Here is a 6010-nt window from a genome sequence, read left to right on the forward strand (position 1 = left end):
CCCTCACCATTCTGAGTATTGAACCCCGGTGGAGGATTCAACACATTCTTATTGTTTGCATAGGAAAAATTCTCATGATTACGCAAACTAGGATGATACTGATTGGGTACAGGATTGCCTCTATAATTGTTGTAATTCCGGTTGTTCACATATTGCGCTTGCTCCACACTCTCAAATCCATCAGCAGAATTTACTGCAGTTGCCAGTGATGCAGTCTCAGTAGAACTTTGATTCCCTTTGGTCAGTGCAGCCAACTGTGTAGAAATAGTAGCCATATGAGCAGTCAAAGCAGTGAATGCATCAACCTCATGAATTCCAGCAGGCTTTCTTATTGCAGATCTCTCACTCGGCCACTAATAACTGTTAACAGTCATTTTCTCAAGCATCTCATAAGCCTGTTCAGGAAATTTAGAAAATATTTAATCTCCAGCTGCAGCATCCATAGAAATACGAGTTGGCCCATTCAAACCATTGTAGAATAATTCGATCTGTTCCCAATCTGGAAAATTATGATTTGGACACTTCCTAAGAAACTCCTTGTACCGTTCCCAGGCTTCATACAATTGCTCAAAATCCTGCTGTTCGAATGTAGTGATCTCTATTTTCAACTGAGTCGACTTAGCAGGTGGTAAATACTTAGCCAGAAATTTGGAAGTCATATCATCCCATGTAGTGATACTCCCAAGAGGTAGTGATTGCAACCAACTACGAGCATTGTCCCTAAGAGAGAACGGGAACAATCGTAGTTTGATTGTGTCCTCAGTAACACCATGAATCTTTACTGTGTCAGCAATCTCCAGAAATGTACGCAGGTGAAAATTTGGATCTTCAGTAGCTGCACCCCTAAACTGATTTTGCTGCACCATATTAATCAGAGCTGGCTTCAACTCAAAATTATTTGCTGTGATATTCTGCCTAGCTATCCCAGAATAATGAGTATTGATCATCGGTCGAAAGTGATCTCTGATCGGGACCGGAGCATTATTGACAGCTCTTTCCCTTTCTTCAGCCATTTGTTGCAACTCTTCTCTTCTAGCTTTTCTCAAATCTTTAGCGGTTTTTTGGATTTTCGGATCAAAGAGCAGTGAGTCGTAACTTTGGCTTTTTCGCATAAACTGCATAGATAGGAAAGATTTAAAATTAGAACCAACAAAATAAAATAAAATGCTCTAAATCAAAATTAAGACTAATTAGCACAATTTAATATAAATCAAATAAAATTCATTCCCCGGCAACGGCGCCAAAAACTTGTTGCATGTTTTTCGCTCGCAAGCGCACGATGTCAAGTTATAATATAGGAATTAAGTCCAAGTCGATCCCACGGAGAATGAATAAATGATATTATATCAAATATTTGCAACTAATAAAATCCTAATCCTATGTAGAGCTATGAAAATGGTTTGATTTTTATAAAACTAAAATTTGCAAGAAACAAAACTAAATAACCACGAGTTCACGAGAGAAAAATTCAATAAGCAAAGAATGCTAGAGGTTCGACTTCACTTGACTGTTCACCACAATTTATTTCTAATGATTGTTCAATTATCAAATCTTCTGGTTTATTAGCCAAGAATCTCTATTATTTTCTATTACCTCTCTCGAATGTCAAGAAGAAATTCGTATTCAATAACAAACTCAATATCTCTATCAAAGTTCAATTATTAAATCCGGTAAATAGCACAAGAATTCTTCTAATAACTTCTATGGAGTTATATGCATCTCGAACAATATAAACACCAAAAATGTATTTTCCTATGTCGTATTCAAAATCTCCTCTCTCGAGTGTTAGATTCTAAATAAATTATCATTCAATCTATGGCCAGTAAATTGAAAGCATTAATATCAAGAAAACACAAATAAACTATGCGAAGAAATTTAAATATATAAATCAAAATATCTCAATCATGGTTTCCAATCAAGATCTGTCTACCTCTAGACTAAGAAATTAGTTCATAACGCAATTCAAAATCAAATAAGACATGTTTTTCCAACAATCCATCAACTAAGAAAAATAGAGTTTAAAGAGAAATTAGAACGAATTAGAATGAAGCTTCTCCATCGCCGGATGCCGCTGTCTTCCATCTTCGTACCGAATTCTCGAGCTCTTGTCCAATCCTAAACTCTCAATCGCCGTCCTTATGCTCTGAATACTCTCTAAACCCTCGTATCCTCCAAAATATGTCATAAAATCCTTTTAAAAACTCGATCAAGACTTTCCAAAATTCAGAACAGTGCCTAGCGTTCGAGCGTTGTCTTTCGGTGCTGGAGCGCCCGACTTCATTCTTCAACAGCGCTGGAGCGCTGGTATGATAGCGCTGGAGCTCTATTTCCTCGACTTTTCACCTTTCTGAAGACTCCGTATAGCGCTGGAGTGCTGGGGCGCTGACCTGATCAATTTAAATTCCTTTTTCCTCCTCTTTTCTTCACTTTTTTTGCATCTTTTTGACTCTTTTGATCAACTAAAATAAATATCACTTGAACTCCTGCAACTGACACTAACAAAAAAAGAAAAACATAATATCCCTCAAATCACAACAAAAGCCGAGCTAATTCATATAAAATATAAGTGCAAAAATTGCACTTATCAACTACTTTAGTGCCAATTAAATATGGACGAAATTTATCAAAAACAAAAACTACTGCAAGCATCTCTTTTTCTGTAGTAGTGTAGTTTTGCTGAGCGGCATCCATGGTGCGACTAGCGTAATAGATTGCTCTGAAAATCTTATCTCTCCTTTGGCCCAAAATAGCTCCTACTGCATAATCACTAGCATCACACATCAACTCAAAAGGTTCCTTCCAATCTGGTACAACCATGATGGGTGCTGTAATCAACGCCATCTTGATCTTCTCGAAGGCCTGCAAACAATCATCATCAAATATAAATGTAGAATCTTTTTCAAGAAAATTACATAGGGGTTTTGTGATTTTTGAAAAATCTTTGATAAAACGCCTATAGAACCCTGCATGGCCTAGGAAACTTCTGATGCCCTTGATATTTTTCGGATGTGGAAGTTTCTCAATTGCAACCACTTTAGCTCAATCCACCTCTAATCCATTGGACGACACTTTATGTCCAAGGACAATGCCCTCTTGAACCATAAAATGACATTTCTCCTAATTAAGAACTAAATTCTTTTCTTGGCACCTCTGTAAAATAAGAGAAAGATTATGCAAGCAATGATCAAAAGAGGAACCAAATACTGAAAAATCATCCATGAAAACTTCCATCACATCTTCCACCATATCTGCAAAAATCGCCATCATACACCGCTAAAAAGTCGCCGGTGCATTACACAGGCCAAAAGGCATCCTCCTGAAAGTAAACGTGCCATAGGGACACGTAAAAGTAGTCTTCTCCTGATCCTCCGGTGCTATAGCAATTTGATTATATCCTGAATAACCATCTAAGAAACAGTAATAGCAATAACCAGCAAGTCTATCAAGCATTTGATCAATGAAAGGAAGTGGAAAATGATCCTTACGAGTAGCTTTGTTCAACTTCCTATAATCTATACAGACTCGCCAGCCAGTTACTGTACGTGTGGAGATTAACTTATTATTTTTATTTTTAACCACAGTAATCCCACCCTTCTTAGGCACCACTTGAACAAGAGATACCCAACTACGATCAGAAATAGCATAAATCACTCCCGCATTCAACAACTTTAAAACTTCTTTCTTCACTACCTCTTTCATGCCAGGGTTCAACCGCCTCTGATGATCAACATAAGGAGTATAAAACTCTTCCATCAAAATTTTATGCATGCATATTGTTGGACTAATACCCTTAATATCAGAAATTGACCATCCTAAAGCAGTTTTAAAATTTCTTAATACTCTCAACAACTTATCTTTTTCTACAACAGACAGGTGAGCAAAAATAATAACAGGACAAGTAGAATTTTCACCAAGGAATGCATAACATAAGTATGCAGGCAATTCTTTCAGATCATGAGTTTCAGTGGATACCTCTGGTGCACTATTTTCCAAAGCTTCAGATTCCTTAGTACTCACCATTTTTTCTTTCGGAGCGCTGTCAAGGAATGCTTTTTGTTCATGTAGCTCCCAATCCTCTTCCTTATCAACCACCTCTTCCGCCACTAAACATCTTTTGAGTGGATCAGTAATTCCTGCACATGAAAAAGAATTATGAGAATCAACAATTTCAATACTTTTACATGTACTTACCTCGTTTGGTCCCCTAATGGTGTGATAAATATTAAAAATCACAGCTTCACCACCAACTCGAAGTGTGAGCTCTCCCTTGTGGACATCGATCAGTGTGCGTGCAGTAGCTAGAAAAGTTCTCCCAAAGATCAAAGGAGTTTCTTCATCTTCATCCATGTCTAAAATCACGAAGTCTGCTGGAAATATAAACTTGTCGACCTTCACCAAAACATCCTCCACAATTCCCCGTGGATATGTGATACTCCGATCAGCCAGCTGTAATGTGATGGTGGTCGCCCTGACTTCTCCAAGCTCCAATGTCTTGTATACAGAAAAGGGCATTAAATTTATACTTGCTCCTAAATCACATAAAGCTCGATTTACCATAGAACCACCAATAAAACAAGGGATAGTACAACTCCCTGGATCCTTAAGCTTTTGTTGCAACTTTTTCTGCAGGATTGCGCTACACTCTTCTGTCAGATTCATCACTTCATTGTCTTGAAATCTCCTCTTCTTAGACATTACATCTTTGATGAACTTGGCATAGTTGGGCATTTGTTCCAAGGCATCTGCAAACGGAATATTGATGTGTATCTTTTTGAAGATGTCTAGGAACTTGGAAAACTGTTCATCAAGTGCCTTCTTCTTGAATCGCTGAGGATAAGGAAGCTGTGGCTTATACATCGTTTTTGCTTCAGATTCTTTCTTGGCCTCTTCAACCACGATTTCCTCGACCACCGGTTCTTTAACTTCCTTGGCTTTGCTTTGCTCCTTAGCCTCTAACTTATTACCACTTCTTAACTCTACCGCTTTGCACTGCTCTTTTGGGTTCACTTCAGTATTGCTGGGAAACTGTCCTCGATTTTGATCCTTCAACTCATGTGAAAGCTGCCCAATCTGTGTTTCCATGGATTTCATCATAGCCCCAAACTGCACATATGTGTCTCCATGCTATCCATTCGAGTTTCAGTCCTCGACATCCTCTTGTTAGATTCAGTAAAAAATGTAAACACAACATCTTCCAAAGACGCTTTACCTTCACCTTGATTTGTATTGAATCCCGGAGGGGGTTTCAACACATTTTTGTTGTTGGAATAGGAAAATTTTTCATGGTTACGTAAGCCAGGATGATAAGTATTAGGTGGAGGGTTACCTCGATAATTTCCATAGCCTCTGGGATTGATATATTGAGCTTCCTCAGGTGGATGAGATTCATCTATGGCAACTGATACACTTGAAGGTTCTTCTAGATTCACCTTGTTCAGAGAAGCAAATTGTGTACTCAACGCAGATAGTTGTGTAGTGATGGATGTGAGAGGATCCACACTGTACACTCCCTTTTTGACTCTCATACGTTCAGACGGCCATTGATAACTATTGATAGTCATTTGTTCAAGCATATCATGGGTCTGAATAGGGTCCTTGGCAAAGATAGTACCTCCAGCAGCAGAATCCAAAGACATCCTTGTGGGTGTATTCAACCCATTGTAGAAAAACTCTATTTCTTCCCAATCTGCAAAATTATGATTAGGACAATGCCTTAAAAAATCTTTGTACCTTTCCCATGCCTCATATAGCTGTTCTGAATCATGTTGTTGAAAGGTACTGATCTAAATCTTCAGCTGGGTTGCCTTGGATGGTGGAAAGAACTTCTCAAAAAATTTCACAGCTATGCCCTCCCAAGTTGTTATGCTTCCTAGCGGCAATTACTGCAACCAGCTCCGTGCCTTGTCCCTGAGAGAAAAAGGAAACAAGCGTAAACGTATTATATCCTCAAAAACACCATTTATTTTTACCGTATCAGTAATCTCTAAAAAGGTGCGCAAGTGCAAGTGAG

At 38.3% G+C, this 6010-nt stretch overlaps 1 non-coding gene and 1 pseudogene across 1 annotated transcript; both read left to right on the forward strand.

Annotated features, from left to right (window-relative positions):
• Positions 1-504: 504 nt before the first annotated feature.
• Positions 505-610, forward strand: LOC140893952 (small nucleolar RNA R71). Its single transcript, XR_012153510.1, has one exon. It is a non-coding gene; the product is annotated as a small nucleolar RNA R71 (small nucleolar RNA).
• Positions 611-5691: 5081 nt separating this feature from the next.
• Positions 5692-5791, forward strand: LOC140894087 (small nucleolar RNA R71; annotated as a pseudogene).
• The last annotated feature ends 219 nt before the right edge of the window (positions 5792-6010 follow it).

The sequence above is a fragment of the Henckelia pumila genome, chromosome 3 (assembly GCF_033568475.1).
Source record: "Henckelia pumila isolate YLH828 chromosome 3, ASM3356847v2, whole genome shotgun sequence".
NCBI classification, from domain to species: Eukaryota; Viridiplantae; Streptophyta; class Magnoliopsida; order Lamiales; family Gesneriaceae; genus Henckelia; species Henckelia pumila.